The 20,254-nt window shown below is 33.8% G+C and overlaps 1 protein-coding gene and 1 long non-coding RNA gene across 3 annotated transcripts in view; one reads left to right on the plus strand and one right to left on the minus strand.

The window, feature by feature from the left end:
* LOC142344936 (NEDD4 family-interacting protein 2-like) overlaps nt 1–20,254 on the plus strand; it is a 316,413-nt gene that overhangs the window by 166,432 nt on the left and 129,727 nt on the right. The window lies entirely within an intron of this gene.
* LOC142344286 (uncharacterized) lies at nt 12,534–14,130 on the minus strand. Its single transcript, XR_012759258.1, has 2 exons — nt 13,345–14,130; nt 12,534–12,868 (listed from the first exon to the last, which is right to left on the minus strand). It is a non-coding gene; the product is annotated as an uncharacterized LOC142344286 (long non-coding RNA).

Consider the following 20,254-nt stretch of genomic DNA (forward strand, 5'->3'; position numbering starts at 1 on the left):
CATGGTTTGATGACAAGGATCAATTACTCAACCTGTTGGGCAAAGTAGAAGTTTCATAGGGAAATATTGTTTGCTCAGACATAAAAGAGATTAAAGTCGTCCAGTGGATCACAAAACCTTCCTTTTGAATCTTTTTATTCACAAACAGCGGGTAAGGTCAATTGGTAGACTGCTTTCTTTTGAGGAATTTTCAGTCTCTACAATCGCCAAAATGACAGAAGATGCACGAAAAGCAGCAGCTGAGACATACAGTAATGGTTATCATTGTTGTTAAATTTTTAATTTAAATTTAGTTTGCTATGTATGCAGAGCAAACTCATGAACTGATTCCCAATTGAATTCTAAATGTCCGCTATGTAATTCCTAATTACCAAATGAAATTTCATCTGGTGTACATGCTATCAACAGATCGAATAGTCGTGTTATTGACGTCAAATTATATGACTTTCGAATATCGAAATTAAAGAAATTTATTAAAATTTGCAAAAAGAACCCTAAGCAAGTTGCAGTCAAGAAAAGACAATTTTGTGTTGAGCGAACCAAAACATGCGTACTGATATTTTTAGAGTTTCACTACCAATAAAGTCGTAGCATTAGTGGTCTTCGTTCTTACCGTCATTTTTGAAAAGCTATTACTTGTTGAAAAGTTTTATCAAATTGTACAAGAAGTAAAAAAAACCGGTAAATTACGGAGAAGTCGATTCCTTCTGTATCTAAACAACAAGGCATCTCTAACCAAGTCTTCGTTATTCCATTCACCCCTGGCTAGCATGTTTCAAAGCAGTCTTCCAACATGGTGAAAGTGAATCAAAAATATTATTAACTAAGGACAAAAAGAGAAGAATCGATACGGTTGCTGAAAGGAAGCTATCGTCTTACTCGTCTCGGAACTGAAATGGACTCATGCTTCGAAGAAGAGGATCAATTACTCAACCTGTTCGGCAATGTAGAAGCATCATAAGCAGATTTGGTTTGTCAAAAGCAACAGAGACTAAAATCGTCTAATGGATTACAAAAGCTGCCTTTAGAATCTTTTTGATCACAAAGAGCGGTTAGCATCAATTGTTAAACTGGTTTCTTTCGAAGAAGTTTTGGTTTCTACAATTAATACATTGACAGAAGATGTTCCAAAAGAAGAAATAGATACCGAAAGGATTCGTTAGAGTAATGGCGTGAAAAGTTTGAGCAGTTTCTCACAGAAAGAGAAAAATGACAGTCCATCTAGAAGGCAACTCAAGTTTTTAAAACTTATACTCTTTCAATTGGAAGACAAAACTGTAAAGGAGAAGAAGAAAAATGAGAAAAAACTCCAGAAATTTGACGATCGACAGAAAAAGTCCAAAAAGAAGGCAGTTATTGACTACAAGAAACTTCAGATGGAACTTGAATGAAAACAAAGAAAGGAGGAAGAACAGTTATTTCAAGATGAGGAAAGCCTCAACTTCGCTTGACATGGAAGCCGAATGTGAAAGTTTTGCTCGAGAGACTTCCAAGATATCCAAACAACAATGGAAACAGAGCCTGATGACGAAAAACCCCTGAAGGACTCGAAACAACTTCACTAGGAATACGATGAGTACTTACGAAACTTCAAAGTTCATCTGCCGGAGGTTGAGCATCCTTCGGAACAATTTCGAACAAAAGATAGTTATTCAAGTTGTTTGGCAGAATATTGACATTAACATAGTTCAGGGGAAGATATCGAGAGTTTATTTGAGAAGCAAACAAGAATTCAAAGAACACCTTTGGGAGGAAGAGACAGACAATTTTCCAGAGATCAGCTTCCAAATACAAAAAACTTAATGTCTGAGAGGAACAGAAGTAGTTATGCTTGTTCAACAGCCCCCACTGAAATTCAGGGAAGTTTGCCAAAACCAAGACTCCGCTAATTTGACGTTAATGTTTGGATCAGACTCAGCGGTATAGAATGTTTCTGTCTACAATACAAGCTAGCAGTTTTAGTCGGTCGAAAAAAAGAGTCACTTGAAGACACTTCTTCTTGGAGAATCCAAAAAAGCAGACGAGTAAAAAATGAAATATGTTACTCTGGAGCGATGTACGCTCGGTCAATCTGGGTACACACTAAAACAACTTATCAGCCTAGAGCGAGTTTGCCGCTACGGTCTCAACTTGTGTGAACGTTCTACAGCTTTTTATGTATTCGAACGTTTTTTTCTTACCGTAAACTTGGTATTGCTGTCAGTTAATTGGCGATAGATATGAAGAGTCAATGGTTTATGTGTATAGAGTACCAGAGCAACGCGAGTTGAATACAAAAATTAGTCGAGTTCGACAACTGGTTGCAAAAAGGAACGGAAGAACACGAGCAATTAGTTTATTGTGCTCCTATGAGGTCGAAAATTGAAGCACAAACGGCAAAGAAACGCAACTTAAAGATAAACTCAATGGTCAGCGAATCAAACTTCAATTCGAATAACGATAGAACTTGGAACGATAGTAAGTGTGCTACAGGTGCCTCCAATCATAGATTCCGTAAATGCGATAACATCCAAGTTATTAAAATGGATGATCGGTCTGAATGCTGTCAGAGAAAAAAGGTTTTGCTGTCTTGCTGATGACCATTCAGCAAAAACAGCCCCCCCCAAAAAAAAAATTTGAGGCGTTCATGATTGTGAGAAAAAACCCTCAGCAAGTTGCTCTTTTTCAAAAACAAATCACTAAGCCTGAAATCTCCTACAAAAACAGAAGTTTTTAATTTAATCAGCAATGCGGAGTCAGTAAGAAGAGTAATGAAATTAGAACGTGTCAGAATCTTCGGAGAAGAGGGACAATTCGAAGGCACGCTAGCTCTTTGTGACACGGGGTCTACTCAAACATGGGTTGGTGAAGATTTGCTCGAAAAAATTGATCTACATGGAGACTCAGTGTGTTTTAACGTGGATGGAGTTCTTTTCACACAATTCACACCTTCAGAATTTCTCATACCAAAATTGTGCCAGCTAATTGTATGCGAGACAAAGTCAAGCTACTCAATTCAAAGTCAAGAGAACCTGGAGATTGGAATAAGTGTCTAAAACGTCCAAGGGATGAGAGAATAGAATCTGTATTTGAAGTGCGCTGCTTTTTTCGAAACAATTTATGGAAATTTAAAGTTCAATTTTTTTTCTCTGTGACACTAGTTCTTTCCTAAAAACGCTAATTGAGCTTTGGCTTTTCACCATTTTGGTTGCCATATTTGTCCTGCCTTTTAATCTCAATAATGAATCCTTGTAGAGGAAAACAATGAGAGTATATTTTTGCTTTATATATTATAACCTAAAATAATTGATGACGATGCTAATTGGATTTTAAAAGTACACTGGAATGAAACAACTAGATCTATTCATATGACTACTGACGATTTAAAAAACTCTTTGTTTCAAGAGCCTAAAAATTTTTGAAATGTTCTGGCCCATAACTTTTTTGTCAAGTTAATCAATTTTTTTTGACATTCTGTTGTCAAGTTTAATTTTTCATAAAATAATCTCATTGAGAACAAGTATCAGCTGAGTTTGTTTTTACTTAGGCACATATGCAAGTTTTTAGTACCATAGTTTTTGTTCTGGTTTTTCATTTTGTTTTCTTCTTAAGAGAAAATTCAATTTTTCTGTCAATAGTCGGTAACCCTCGTCTTTTTGTTGAAATTTTACTAGCATTTAATAAGAACAACTCTGACCACCCTTTTGACAAATAACTACCCAAACTAGTTAATGATTCTGGATTTTATATCAATTTTTTCTCTGAACACTTCTACTGAGTTTTCTGATTATCTTTTGTTTTTTATATTGTGTTATTCACTTGCATTGTAAAACTGTTGTCACTCTTACCATGGTGAAAATGTGGATTACTATCTGCTTTTTTCCAACATGACGTTGTGAAATTTGACTGACGATTTCAACAAATCGTCTTCTTTTTTGAAAATTGGCATGGTTTTTAAAAAACCTTTATTATGGTCGAAAGTACTTCTAATTGACGTTCAATTGTTTGAATGCATTTCCAGGAAAATATAATTGAAGTCCTTTATAGGCTTGCAGTTTAAGATTTTTGAAATTTTGACAATCAAAATCTCATTTTCCGTATTTTTTTTGGATATATGGTCTTATATGACTTGAAAACATTTCTTCAGATTCAGCGTTTGATGAGTTCTATGAGCATAATTGAAGTACTTCGTAATTAGCCAGGTTTAGTGAGTTCTGTTTTGAAATTTTTGATGAGTCTGCTCTCTGAAAATTGATAAACAAGTGATTGAAGAATTAATATTTTGTCGTCTGCACTTACTTCAAATTTTTTTTCTTTTGTAAAAAATAATTGTTTACTTAATGAAGAGAAAGTTTTTAACTATTAGATACCAAAAGTTGACATTAACTTGGTTATCATGAATGTGATTCTCAACACAGCAGACGAATTGTTTAAGGAATTTGCTAAATTTTTAAATCAGCATTCTCTGTTATCTCTAAGCAAGCATTTTTTCTCATTCGTTTTTTTTCCTACTCACTTTGATCTGGTGAGATAAGAAATCCTGATCCTGATTGGAGGAACTTATTTTTTGGTTGGTTTTTTGAAACTCCTCTATCGGTTAAGAACTTGAAGTATAGCACTACAGCTTTCAATCAGATACCTTCGTTACATTTATCTGATCAGATCTTATTTTTCTTAAAACCAGTGGATGCTTTAAGTGCAGGTGCTAGCGGTATTATAGCAGCATTGCAATTTCCACCCAACGTTTCGTACGCAATTGAATAAAATTAAGCTGATTGATGGATTTCACTGTCTAAATGTGTGACTAATCTTTTTATAAAAAAAATTGTCAAATTGATATATATGTATATTTCTTACTCACACTATTGCCTCGGAGTTGATTTTGTGTCTGTCGTTTTTTTTGCTCTATTTTTTTTCTTGAAAAATAGAGAACGCTGAATGCAATAAATTTATAAGCAAAACTTTTTATGTCAGGCTCTATGAAATTTGAATTACAAACTTTTTCCTTTTTTTTAGTGTAATCCGACACTGCTTCAATTGGTAAACAGCTGAACTATGTCAATCAAGTATGTCAGTTCTTCGGGTTGGTATGTTATATAAGAGTACGCATTGACAGTTCTCCTTTAACAGAATGATGGCAACCCTTCGCAATCTGAAAAATTTAATAATGTTTTTCTGTCAAAAAAGAAACAAATGAGCGTGAACAATTTCACCTGTCGTTCTTCAACTGCTAAGAAGTCAATCGATTTTTTTCGCATTTTTTCCACCTAGTTCGAAAAATATTTGGATAATTATATAAGAATTCAGCTGAAATCTGGCTGATTTTTTTAAAAAAAAACATGGCTGGAAATTTTCATAACAATTCGCTGAATTGTGTTGCACCATGATGAATTGCGCAGAAGTTTTGTAGGTAACTTGCCGAATTTTTAAAGCATTCACCTAATTTCTTACAAAAAATGTGGTGGCACGGCAGTGAAATCTCGATCCGGGCAAACACGGTTGTAGTTAGTTAGCTCTTTGCAATGATTTTGCCCCTTGCTTTTTTTGTGAAGATAATTTAATTCAACAATCTGTCGTCAAGTATAATTTTTTTTATAAATTATTCTCAATTAGAAAAATTCTCAATTGAGTTTGACCTGACTTAGAAACATATGCAAATAAAATATTTAGTTGTCATAGTTTTTGTTCTGGTTTTCATTTTTTGAATTTCATACGCATAAATGACGTCCCTCGTTATTAGCAAGGCTTAAGAATTCTTTTTTTTTAATTTGTTTTGCGTTTGCACTCTCAGAATTGATATACAAGTGTGTGCACAGGAAATGTATGGACTATTTCACTGGATTATAAAAAATATTCGTAAACATAAAAGTTAACCAATAATTAATTGAAGCCATGCCAGCTAGATAATAAGGAAGTTAATACTAAAACTAATTTTTATTCAGAATTTAGTTTGAAAATCGGAATGTTTGAAAATTGGATAGTGTTTCTTGTCGAACCTAAGGATTTTATGTTAAGTGAAAAATATTTGTTTATTGAATAAAGACAATATATTTAACTATTTGATACAAGAAGTTGACAATTAACTTGGTTATCATGAAAACGACTCTGCAGATGAATCATTTAAGGCAAGCAACCAGATAACAGCAGTTTTTTTGCTTTGAAGAAAGAGAGGCAAGCTTTTTTCCTATTTGTACTTTTTTACCCTTTTTTATTTGGTAAGAAAACAATTCGTGATCAGGATTGGATTAAAAATTTTTTCCTGAATCGTTTTTATGGACCGCTTCTGCAACTGAACTATTGCCCACGCCATAGGTTAAGAATTCGAAGCTTAGCACCACAGCCTTCAGTCGGATGCCCTGGACAACTGATAAATTTTTCTGAAAAACCAGCGGAGACTTTAAGTGGAGGGGCTAGCAGTATTATAACAGCACTGCGACTTCCACCTAATTATAGAGACTGTGCCAGCCTGTCGTAGGTAATCGAATAATGCTCTAGTTGATGGCCTTCACTGTCTAAATGAGTGACTATTCAATTGATCGTTTTTCCAAATTGATACAATTTTTACTAAAAAATTGCCTTGGAGCCGTTTTCGTGTCTTTTGTTTTGTTTGCTCTAGTATTTCTTCAAATAAAACAGAAAACGCTGATTGCATTGAACTTTTTAATCAAAAAATATTTTTTAGTGCTCTATAGAATTTAAATTGATTTTTTTTCATTTTTATTTTGAATAAAATCCAGCACGGCTTCAATTGATAAACAATTGAGCCAAGTAAGTAGATTCGTTGGGTCGGTACTTTATGTAAGAGCGAGCATTAGCAGTTCCGCTTTTTAGCGACCTACTTAGAAAAGTTGCAAACCTTCACAATCGGAAAAAAATAATGTTTGTCAAAAAAGAAAAAGATGAGCGTGAACATTTTTACTTGTGGTACTTCAATTGTTAGGAACCAAATCGATTTTTGTCGCATTTTTTCCACCTGGTTCAAAATCATTTTGATTATTATTTATGAAACAAAAGGGGTTGAAATTTAAAAATACATTGCGAAAACATTTCATAATAGTGCGGTAAAATGTGTTACAAGCTGCTGAATTGTGCTGAAACTTTGTAAGAAAGTGCTGAATTTTTAAAGCATAATTTCAGCTGATTCAGCTATTTTCTTACAAAAAATGCGCTGACACGCGCACTCAATTCTCAAGGTGCTCAAGTACGATTGTACTACGATCAGGAAATTGTTAAAAAACAGTTTAATTTCTACGATTCATTAATTTTATAAATTTTTCCTTATCATAATCTCTTGATTTTTTGGATCTTTTTACCAATAGATTATTCAATGTTTTCAAGCTTCTTTTTCTTGGTTGGCATTGTTTAGTTTACGTTTTTGCGCTTTTCGCCAAATGAATGAAAAAAAAATAAATTAAACAAAATATAATGAAAAAATTAGGTGAACGATGAAATGTACAGCTCGCTCTAGGTTATTAGCTCAGGCAATATATGAATATTTGGAACAAGAAGAAAAACTTGGCAGACAATTTTTGAATTACAACACAACCAATTGAATAATTTAATAACCTGACAATTCAGATCTATAGAGCATCATGAAACTAAACCAGTCAAAAAAGCCTACGACCCACATGCGCCAAAACGAACTAAAATTCTAAAAGCAATTAAAGAAAGTTTTGGTACAAGACCATGGCTTTCAGTAATGAAGATTAAAACCAACATAATGGAAAGCTGACCCTACGGATCTTCAGAACAAGTAAACAAAACAACAATTTTGTGAGAGCCTCACAGACAAACCAAAAAGAAGCAGAAACTGAAGAAACAAGCATTTTTTTCGAAAATCAGTGAAACCAGAGGAAAAGCCAATTAAATTCATAAATTGTCCAAACCATCGCATATAATAAATATTTAGAAGTCAGAAATTATTTGTTAACAGCTCTAATGGCTGACAAAAGCGTAAAAGAACTACAAATGATGGGAATAATCACAAATCCATTTAAAATTTCGAAAATAATTTCAATCATAAAATACGCCGAAAATTTTAGCCGATGATTTTACTTAATTTTTTTGCACTGGAGCGAAAACAAGAATAGATATCTTCAAAACTAAGCCATAAGAGCTGAAATTAAGCAACAAAAATAAGCAAGTCTCAAAAATGGATTGATTCTTTTTGATAAGATTGAGTAGCAAAACAGTTTTCGAAAACATAGTTAAATGTTTCAGAAAGCATTAACTTTAAAATAAATCATTTAATTCGCTGAACAAAAGTCTCGTTAGCATTCGATGAGACCCGTCACTAAAGAGGCTTAATTGACTCAGAATTCATATGTTTATGCTCCACAGTCACGCCTTACTTCGATTCACAGATCTCAATTAGGAGAGTTATATTATGACTAAACCTGGATTATAGTACCTCTGCATTACAAATCTATAATTTCAAATCCAGATGCATTTTTCTCAAAAATGAAAAAAAATTTTAAATTTTTTAAACTTTAATTCAATGATCTGTTTAACTCACTTCAGATGATAATTGTTCTGTTAATTGTTAAATTTTTTAATTTGGCATCAACTGCCAAGTTTGTGAAAAAAACAATTTCTAAGAGGTCAGAAAAGTTGGTCCAAGTCTTTGTAATTATCTAATCTGCTTTGTTTTGTTTCTTTTTGAGTTCTTTTCTCAACAATTTGCATGAATCCTAGCAGAGCTCTTCATCCGTTTCCTGTGAATTTTAAAACAATTTGGTCAGTTAATAAAATTAATGGTTATCGAAAAAGGCATGAATTGAAAAGGTTTTAACTACGCTTGGGCAAAAATTTGAGCATGCATTATTCTTTTGTCTCATAATATTCGCGGCCTATTGCGCCACCTGGGTTGCGGATTCAGAATTTCAGTTTTTCGCCCTTTCGTGGTCCGTCGTGATGTTCGCCCTGAATGAAATTTTTGTCCAATTTTGAAAAATTCCGTCAATTTGAGCAACTTTTTGAGCCAATCCGACTTCGTGTCTCAGCATTTTATGACGGCTTTTTTGTCGGGATCAAACGATATATAGTTTTGCTCACTGACAGTTAAAAGGCAAGTTCATGAAGAGCACTGAAGGATTGTAATTCAGCAAAACGCTGTTATCTGTTTTGAAACTATCAAAGTTCTGTTTTTCCGACAGTGTTCAACAATTTTTCAATTAAGCTTGAAATTTTGAGACATAAAAAAAGAAATTTTTATAATTTTAGCTTTGACAATAGTTCTGGATTGTCAAATTTTTTCCAAGATCCTTAAACGGTAAGCGTTGCGTTCCTTCTGGTTCTGACCCCACTTGCCAGGGAAGGGAATATATACTCAAATGGGTTTTTTGTCCAGACAATTTTGGCCGATCGATATATTCATCGTAGAGAAATGAGAGTGGTATCAATTAAAAACTCGTCCAGCGTAGAATTCGAAGTTAGAAAGATTTTTTTTGAACTTTGGTTTTTTCGAGAAGTTATCGAGGATTGAAATTTTGAGTGAGTACGGGATATTTGGCATGATTTTGTTCACTTTTATTAGAATTTTTCTTCAAAATAAAATTTTTTTCTACAAGAATATTGATTTAAAATTACTTTTCACGCCGTAAAATGAATCAATTTTGTGTTCCTAATAGAGGAAAGGCAATAAAAAGACTAGTTCTGGTCTCATAGGGAAGTTTACTATAAAAAAATTTGAATTCTTTTGGAGAGCTGTTTTTTTTTAAGAAAACTTTTCATATTTTGTTTTTGTATTTTAAGTCACCTAGAGACTAGTCACTTCTCATATCGAGATTCCTTCCGTTAGTGAAAAACCTGTTTGCAGTCAAATTAAGCCCAGTTAGCAAGAAAATTCGTTTCCAAGAATCGCTCATAGGTTTTTTTTGGCTTCGACTCTTAGTTTTCGCGATTTTTAAAGAAACTTTGAATTTCTTTTTCAGGTTTTATTAATTTTTGGAGACCTATGGCATAAATTCAGTGGCTAAAAGTGCAATAGGTTTTGTAATGAGCATTAACGAACCTATCTAGAGCTCTGGGGAGCCCTTATGGACAGTTAAGGGCTGTTAAGTCTTGGAATATAAATTTTTGAAAATTTTTTTGAACATTAACCGATCTTAAACTTGTTTTTCTGAAGTCTAATTCAGTGTCAGTGGTGACAGAATCCCCTTTTCTTTCTACTGAAACCGAAAAATATTCTGTTGAGCGAATCTTGTAGCTATTGTATTTATGACTTTGATGCAACAAGATTTCACAAATTTTTTAAAAATTTTTGGTATTTTCGCATTTTAGGTTGTTGTTGAAATATTATGTTTTTTTCCTTTTTTTGATAGCTCCCATTTTTGCCTAGAGAAGACGCTCAACGGATCATAGTTTATTTTTTAAGGGAAAAGTTTATTGTTTGAATGACTTCGACACTTTCCTCTCGCTCTTTTTTCTACTGAATTTTTGGTTTTTGCCTGTATTTGTTGTTGTTTTCATGGCCATGGACTTATTGTGATGTCATATTGCTAATCTATGCATAACAAACATCAATTGCCTCTCTTGATGCGTATTTGGGCGTTTTTTGAAATCCGTCCAGAGCTATTGTATCTAATACCTGTTAAGAATTTGAGAATATTTTTTCAGATTTTTTTTATTTTTAAGCGATCATAAACTCATTTAGAGAACTGTAAGTTTGTCTCAGTATTGACATGACCCTTTTCTTTTCTACTGCAACAAAATTTAATCTGATTAGCGGTTTTATCTGCTAAATTTTGGTTTTATGGCTTCGATGCCACAAGATTTGAGAAAAAGTTTTCACAATTTTGGATATTGTTGTAATTTTGGTTCCTGATGAACTTTTATCAAATTATCCTGAAATTGATAGCTCGCATTGGATTAGAGAAGACGCTCAGTGAATCATAGATAGAGATTTAAGATAAGAGGTTATGATTTATATGGCTTCGACACTTATATTTCGCACTTTTCTACTGAATTTCTGGCTTTTGACTGTATTTTTTGTTTTTCATGGTCATAAGACTTTTTGTGATGTCTTATTGATAACCTATGAATGACTAACATAATTATTTTCCCATTGAGTTCTAATTTAGCGTATTTATTGACTTCCGTTAAAAGCTATTGAATTTAATGGCTGTTAAGTCTTTGAAAATATATTTTTTCTTTATTTTTGACCAATCTTAAACTTATTTTAGAGAACTGTAAGTCTGTCTCATGTTGACATGACAACCTTCTTTTCTACTGCAACAAAAATTAAACTGACCAGCGGTTTTATCTGCTAAATATTGGTTCTATGACTTCAATATTTGAAAAAAGTTTTTTAAGTTTTGTATAATTTTGTATTTTTGGATCCTGTTGAATTTTTATAACATTATCGTAAAATTGAGAACTCGCAATGGCTTAGAGAAGACGCTCAGTGAATCATAGATAAGGATTTAAGATAAATTTTGATGTTTTATTGATTACCTATGAATGAAAAACATCTTTGTCCTCCCATCAATTATTAACTTAGCATCTTTATTGACTTCCCTTGAAAGCTATTAAAAATAGTGCCTGTTAAAACTTTTAAAAAAAGTTTTTTGCAATATTTTTTGAACAATTACCAATCTTAGACTTATTTTTTGAACTGTAGGAAGGTCTCAGTAAAGATTGCACCCCATTCCTTTCTACTTCAACCAAAATTAATCTACGTAGCGGTTTTATAACCTTAATATTGGTCTGATGACTTCGATGCACGAGTTTCTTAACTTTTTTTAAAGATTTGTTGATATTTTTCTCGTATTTTTGGTTCCTTCCGCAATCTTATCACTTTAGCCTAATGTTGATAATTCCCATTGGTTTAGAGTTTACTTTCAATGGACCGTATATAAAGTTATCACATTAAGAACTTATGTTTCATTTGGCTCGGACACTTTCTTCTCGTAATTTACTGAATTTTTGGTTATTGCCTGTATTTGTTATTTTCATAGTCAATGACTTATTGTGATGTCTTTTCGATTATTTATTACTGACAAACATCCTTTTTATCCAATCGAGGCATATTTTAGCGTTTTTATTGGCTTACTTTGAGAGCTATTGAATTTAATGGCGTTGATACTACGGGTTTTCTCAAAATTTTCGTTGTAAATTTTTTAATGGACATAAAGTGTTGGATGTAAGTAATGTTTATTGTTATTGTTGTCTGATTGTGTTGTTCTTTTTGCCTTGCTTTCTTAATAATGACATATCTCATCAATTTAATGCGGCATTTTGACTCCACTGAGTTATTTGCTCTGGAGGCAATCTTTGTTCAGACAATTTTTTTGAAAAAATACTTGAATTTTTGAGGTTTTTTATCTGTTCCTCATTTGGTAGACATTTAATTCAAAAATGGGAATGAGCGGGGTCCGAACTTTATGTGCGAACGCACATTACTGATTTTCCTTGTTTTCAACATTTATGTTGAGAAGTTGTCGTAACGACCTGGAAATATTTTCCGTTAAATATGATTTTTTCTTGAGAATATAGAAACACATTTAGCTGACAAGTAACTTACTGATCATAACTATTCACATCTACACAACAGATTAACTTTTTAATGAATCAATTATCAGCAGATCTTCACAAGATGACGACAACAACACTACGATTAACATTATTTTTACAAATTGATATAAAAATTTTGATTTTATTTTGTAATCTAGTTTGATTCTTGGTTAGTTCAACTTGCTTTTTCAGCACCGTTTTCTCTTAGAACAAAAGTTTCACACTTTCTGATATTGACTTCATTTATCCGTCTCATCCGTCAAGTGGTCATACATCTGGCAAAGAGTGCATTTCTGGCACAGAACTCCAACCAGACAATCTTCAGATAAATCACCCTCGATATCTCCCTTTCTGCGCATCGTATATCTCATATACACTAATTGCGGACATCTTCAACAATATTGAAATTTGTTTTGTTTTTCGGACCCTTTCTGACCGTTTTCACCGTAGTGAAAATTGCATGATTATTTCATTTTTTTGAAATTTTTGATTGAAGTCATGCATCTTTGAAGTATTTTTCGGAAAAATTGCTAACGAATCCATTTAATGGGTAACAGAGATGATGGTAGCTCGACAGTTATTAAAAAATAAAGTTTCCATTCGCTTTTTTAGCGTTAAAATGTCTCAAAATACAAACAATTCTGTCTCTATTAGCGGCCCGTTTTGGGTTTGTCGAGCTACAATTTTTAGTAAGCTACACAGATGGTGGATGAAAAATGAACAATTAGTTGTTATTGCATTGGGTGGGGTTGGGGGTTCGGGGGGGGGGGGGGTGGGAGGGAAAATATTGAAGAGATCCCTATTATCCATCCAAGCATGAATATAAAAACGAGCAATCCAACTGTCAAGTACAGGTAAGCAGTTGTCGTGCTAAGGCTATCTTCGTGTAATACTTCCAATTTAACAAAAAAGTAGTCGCGAGAAAAACAAAGAATGTAGCAAGAGAATATGAGAAAGACAGAAAGGATGGCTGCAACTGGTTTTCCAATTCTACATCCGACAATAATGGAGGTGATCCAGGGAAATAAAGCTGTCATAATGCATGTCCAGCCATTGCAGCTAAAGAAGGATTTACTCCATGTTGCCATTTTGAGAACAATCGGTTAATTTTAATTAAAAATGAATTATTTAAAATAAGAATACCTAATATACAACCTTTTATTATTTATAATGAATCGAAACGATTCAATTTTTATGTTAATCTCAGGAGATCTTGAAATAGTTTGAATAATTTCGAGGGTTCTTTTATAATACAGAAGAAGATAATATACAAGATTAAGAGCCGAAATTGCTAGGACCCAAAAGAAGGAGAAAAAGCTTAATATTTAACATTTAAATATAATCGAAAGGACAAAAAAAACTAATTTTACTCAGAATTTTTCAGAACTTCCCTAACCATGAAAGATGTTGAAAGGATTCTTGTGACACTTGTGACTCTTACAGTATTTTTAACAGATCCCTCAAGATTGGAAACTGGTTTAAAATCTGGTTTAAAAAACTATTAATAATGCAAAAAAAAAGTTTCCAAAGTGGAGTAAATAAAGAAATGAGAGTCTTTCGTATTTTTCTTCGCTGTATAGAGTATTCCTTGTCAAGTGAACTCATAAACGATCAGAACAATCTTATTCTTGATGTTAAACTGTAAATAAATACCTTATTCTGACAAAGCAAACCTAGACCAAGAAAAAGTGGACGCTATATAAATGTCACTGCATGAAGTTATTGCGACAGTAACTAAGCGTAAATAGTGAATTATTGCTTCTTGCAACTCATACGAAAGTCTTATAACCAGTTCATTACTTTGTTCGACTCTACAAGTTCATATTGGAACGAACTGTCTTATTTGATCTTTTGATCTTTTCAGATCATTTTCTGATTTTCTGACCTAAAAAGTAGACAATCAGATATTAAAAGGTGTCCACGAGCTCCCAAAAACTTTGTCAGGAAAACAAGAGAAAATTACTTTTAACCTAGAAATTAAAGCGCTGAAAAGTTAAAACGAAAATTGCTCTATGTTGACGTTTAAACGCGAAACGAGTTTATGTTAATTGAGCTTTATTTGGTTTTGATTGAGCCAAATTGTAAATTTTGGATCGTAGTCATCTCATTTTTTTGACGGCAAGGGCTTGAAACAAATGACAAATCTGGAAAAGTTTTGACTGGTCTGGATATATGAAATTGGATGTGAGCAGCGCTGGCTTGATTGGCTAAAACTTGCTTCCACTTAGAAACTTCTGATCAGAAATTTAAACTCGTTATTTCGTTTTCAAAATGATCCCAAATGAAGATTTCTTGTAGGCCAGGACAATAGTTTTTCTTGCAGGCTTAGTTTTTATTCTATGGGTCAGATGACCATCAAATTTTGTAAACTAAGAAAATGATTCTTTTTTGTGTCTTTTAGCATTGCCTCTCTGTCCCGATTTTCCATTCCATCAGCTAGTGTCAAAATACTGACTACTTAATATAACACTGAAGATTAAATGTAGAACATAAAAATCGGTGTGACACTGCATCGTCCAATTGCTGGCTCCTTTACCGGCTTTTCTTCAGGCTGTGAAATGATTTCAAGGCTCAACAACATAATTTTAATGTGATGATGGAAAGTATCGGCAAGACACTGTAATTGCTGTAGAAGAAAGGTCAAAGGTCTCCCGGTTCGAGGTTTTATGGTAAATTTTTGTAAGAAATGCGGTGAATTTTTGAACAAAATGCGGTGATTGCGGTGAATGTGGTGAAAAAATAGTTCATCAATTTTCACCGCAGTTCTTACAAAAATTCACCACCAAACCTCGACCCCGGCTTGACTGTGAAAAAATTAACAACTTAGAATGTTTATTCAGAAGAACCAGTTATTCGTAAGAACAGTTCTACGGCAACTTGTCGATGATCATATGGTGAAAATTACCAATCGGCCTATTGTTGTGAGACAGCCTATAACTGTACCACATTGTACCAAAGACACTTAAGGGCAAAGAAAGAAGAGGCCAAAAAAGTGTCATAAAAAGAATTCAAGGTTCGAGATTTGAAGACCAAATGGAAAAAACATGAATTCGTAGGTTCAATAAGCATTATGATTCACTGGTAGCTCTAAAATATCTTTAATAGAAGCTTGAAGCTGTTCCATTCTATCCTATCTTATTTCCAATGTAACCATAAACAACATGTCAACAACTTTTGATTAAATTTGCTTGGGGAAGAAAAACGTAGACCCCTCTTTTATAAAAAAAATTCTGGAAGACAACTATCTGCTTGTTCTACCATTCTTTCTAATGCTGTCACGTTTCCGCTATCAAAAGTTTTATAGCTGAAGTAATGATTCAAAATCGAGGACAAGGTTCCTTTGTCAACCGAAACTCGAGCAAATTTGATATCGACTTTATGTCGAGGACAAATTTTTAGCACACATAAAATTTGGGGAGATTTTTTGGTGTCCCAAACTCGAAGACAGCTTTTTTAGTTCCAGCTAAATGTGATTACAAGTAGGAAAAATGTGTGCGACAAATTCTTTCCAACCAAGCCTTAATGAAGAAAAACGAGGCCGATAAGATCTACTAAAACTTCCTGGATCGAGGGTTTTGGGCAAAATCAAGTAAGATAAGCGGCAATTAGCGTTGGCAAGTTAGAAAAATTACCTCAATTTTTCAATATAATTTTGCAGTGACTGTGTTGTATTTCGAGAAATAAATGCATCGCATTTACGTCAAAAAAATGTTCGAAAAATTTGGTGAATTTTCTAATTTATCAAACTAGTTAACCCTTATCTCACATAATATTGCGTTTCTAAGCGTAGAGTTCAAATAAATTTGCGTTTCTAAGCGTATATTCTACAAAAAGATGCAATCCTAAGCGTAAATTTTACATAAATCCGCGTTTCTAAGCGTAGAAAATACAAAAAACCAAAACTATCTCCGCTTTGCGCTTGCCTTGTTTTAACCAATTTACCTCTGTTTGTGAGACGTGAACCTCCGGCATGCTTGCCACCTTAAAAACTGTATTCTTTTAAAAAAGGACTCCAAAGTCACGCATCAATACATTTCTAACCGCAGATTTTACTTAATTTTGCTTTGAATTTTACGTTGACCTTACATTCTTTTGCGTTTAATTTCCTGTAGATCCTAAATAAAGACGCGATGATTTAAACGCTGACCTTACGTAAATTTTGTGCTTCTAAGCGTAGATAGTACACAATCTTGCGTTGATTTTAACGCTGAGCAGCAATTAGCGTTATTTTTATATATTTTTGTAAATATGGGCGTGGTACCTACATAATTCGGGCATTTCTCAGCGTAGATCTAACAAATTTTGATCATTTTTAAGCGTAGATTCTACATAAGCACATATAGTTCAAAAACCCAGCCTTTTTCCGGGCTATCTACACCAAAAAATTCTTCTGGTTAGGACTTTATATGCCAAGGATGTTTCCACACCAAGTTTCGTTGTATTTGAATATCTGCTGGCCCCAAAATAAAATAGCCATTTTTAAAATTTGTTATCCACAATATTTGTTAATTTTTGCATGAAAACTTTATCATAAAAATGATAAACACATGAGATATCCCGTTACATGTTTGGTTGCATATGACCAACTTCTTGATCTGCTGAAAATTTTCATCTTCAAAATAGGAATTCTTCAAAATGTATAAAATTAAGTATGAAAACTCAACTTTTTTTTCCTAGGCAAGCTTCACCAATTTTTTGAACACGCCTGACTGAGACAGTTATTTTTTATAAAATTTGAATTTTTGTGAAATCAACTTTAAGTTACACGCTGTTGCATTTCAGATAAAAGCAAAAAAGTGATCAGTCTTTTTAGGTTGACTGCTAAAATCTTCTCTAAAATATAAAAAGCATATGCTAAAACTGAAAATTGAACTTACCTAATATCAAAGCAATTAAAAACGCTAAAGGATGAAGATCAAAACTTAAGATTGAACGTTGAATTTATGTAAGACCTGCAGTTAAAAACGCAAACATATTTGATATCTACTCTAAAAGCAAAGCGAAATTATATACTACGGTCACTAAAATCAACAAAAATTATATATTATCTACGCTTAGAAACGTAAAATTATGTAAGACCAACGCTATCTTAAACCCAAGGTTATGCAATGCTTTCTTTCCAAAGTCTCAAAAACAAATCTTACATAAGTTCAACGCATTTAGTACCAATCTTAACTAAATTTTCAATTTTTAGCGTTGACATCTAAAGAGCTGGTTAAAGTAGAATCCGCAGGTCATCTCCAACAAAGCTAACCTGTGCCGAGGATTTCCCCAAAAATAACGGGGAAAAGAGTTTAAAAAAAGTAAAGATACCAGAATTACATCCCTAATTATCCTCTTATTTAAGGATGGAACACTGTGATTAAAAGGGTGTATTTTTAAAAAAATGCAAAAAGATAGCGAGGATTGCACCCGCTCTTCCCTCTGTCGAATAAGTTACTCTCACTTTGAACATTAACCATTGCGCCAAATTTTTCTAGAACTATTAGGCGTTTCGGTTTGGTTATAATGGTAATTGTGTAAGAGTTTAATTTTTATTAGCAATTTACCCTATTCAACACTCTTTGCAAGGAGTGTGAAAAAACTGGGGAAAAGAGTGTAAATACAGTTTATGTTTTTTCAAAATTACTGCCTTACGCTCTTTTCCCGATAAATAGGAAAAAAATACCCATTAAACCCAAATCCTTGCTGTGCGGTGTTCCGCTTTCAGTTAATATTGAATGTGTAGCGTTTGTGGTGCTGTGGCCGAACGTCAGAGAAGCAAACTAATCAGCTTGCTTCACTGACGCCAGTGTTGGTGATGTTTCAAAAAACAACCTTGAGTTATAGTTATTTTGGCACGATATGCCTGGGCTACCCTTTGCCCACTGTTGTTCCTTGTCAACAGTTAAACCCTTTGTGAGATTTGCTTCACAAATCTTCTTTTGATACCATGAAAAAGCCATCCATTTCCTAACCATTGTATTACATCTATAAAATCAACATTATGACTTGGTGTTTCTTAAAGTTACAGTTTTTAGCACGTGCCTCTCCTGGTACACTAGGCCACCTTTTTTGGGCACCAAAAATCAGAAAGTTTGTACTCGATCTGTTGTTGTTGTTGAAGTCTGTTTGAAGTTGCTCTTTGTCGTCTCGTCGTGTTCTCTTTTGCTCTGTTGTGTCTTTTGTGTAGCACAACTGTTTTTCTTACTTCATCTGCTGATGATTATGTTGAAATGTTGTATTGAGTTGTGTCCTCAATAAAACGCTGATCTCGAAGTTATGGACTCGTCCATATCTACAAGTATGTCTGATCTGACTTTGATGATGTTTGCTATTGAAGAATGCGTTGACTGCTGTTCGAACAATGCTGCTGTTTCTGCTGAAGTAATTCTTGCTGAAGTGTTTTTTTTGTCGTGAAATTTCTGTTGATGTCTTCCGTTGGTGTTGGCTGTAGATTGTTGCTGTGTGCTGGTTTTCAACGTGCTGCATGTAGTGTTTTATGATAGTGGTATGCTGGAAAGTTGAATTGCTTTTTGTGCTGATTGCGTTTTACTGTTTACAGTTGTAGTTGTTCTGAATCGACTTTTGTATTGGCTGATTGGCGAATGTCAAATACTGAACATTTTCTGGAAATGTTGTTGTTGCTGGTCTGCTCCTTGAAACTTGAGAAACTGATGCTCCCCGTGTTCCCTACCTACCTAAACCTACCACTACCTCGTATCTATTGCCTAAGTTTAACTGTTTTTCCCTAATTAGAGTTTGTTGGAATACCAAATGTTTTGTATTAATTTTTACCGCTGATGTCTGGTTTTACCTAAGCTGTTTAGTGTCATATACCTATTCAACATACCGTTATCCTGTCCGTTCAACTCTCTGCTGTTTTGCAATAAGCTAATTATTTGTGCATTTGAATTCCAAAACTTACCTAATGTCTATCTAGAATTTGTCTTCCTGTTAAACCTACCTGCCTAAATTTTCCCATTTGAGAGTATTTCTCTAATATACGATAAGTTTTGCTAACTAGAGTATCCTTGTGAGTTACTTGTTGAAATCCCTAAACGTACCTGAATGATACCTAAAAGTCCCTTTGAATTGGTAACTCATTGAAATGAACTCTAAAATATTCATCTTTCACATTACCTTAAGCCCAAAACCGATATCAAGTTTGCTTCAAATTATGTTTAAGTTATTGTTCTCCATTTACTATTGATAACCTTTATGTTGATTTGGCGTTGATTAAACTAAGTTTAATAGCTGGTTTAACAAAATCCCCTTTTGATGTTTTAACCAGGCAAGACCTTACCACATTATCCCTACCTTTATTTACCTTCTGTACCCTACCTACCGGCCAAATACCCCTGGGTGTGTTGTTTTCCAGTATCCATACCATGTCCCCTACTTCTATCCCATCAACTGTTGAATGCCATATTCGACGTTGTCTGAGTGTTGGGAGATATTCCTTTAAAAGGCGTGTCCAAAATTCGTTCATGATACCGTTGACATTGTTCCATAGTTTTCCTGTTTCTCTGTCACTGGTGCTAATTGTAGTGTCTGCTGGCAGTCCTGTCAGGCTTTCCACATCGCGTATTTCACTGCTGACTGATGTTAGAGGTCTGCTGTTGAGCAGAGCTTCCAATTGGCAAATAAGGGTTGAGAAACTGTCTTCCTGGAGTTTCCTAGATCCGGCGATATTGAAGAAGAGTCGTTTGCTCATCCCAATGAGGCGTTCCCATGTTCCACCAAAATGTGTTGCTCCCAGTGGAATTAATTTCCATGCAAT

Source organism: Convolutriloba macropyga, chromosome 8, assembly GCF_964194025.1.
Source record: "Convolutriloba macropyga chromosome 8, txConMacr16.3, whole genome shotgun sequence".
Classification (NCBI taxonomy): domain Eukaryota; kingdom Metazoa; phylum Xenacoelomorpha; order Acoela; family Convolutidae; genus Convolutriloba; species Convolutriloba macropyga.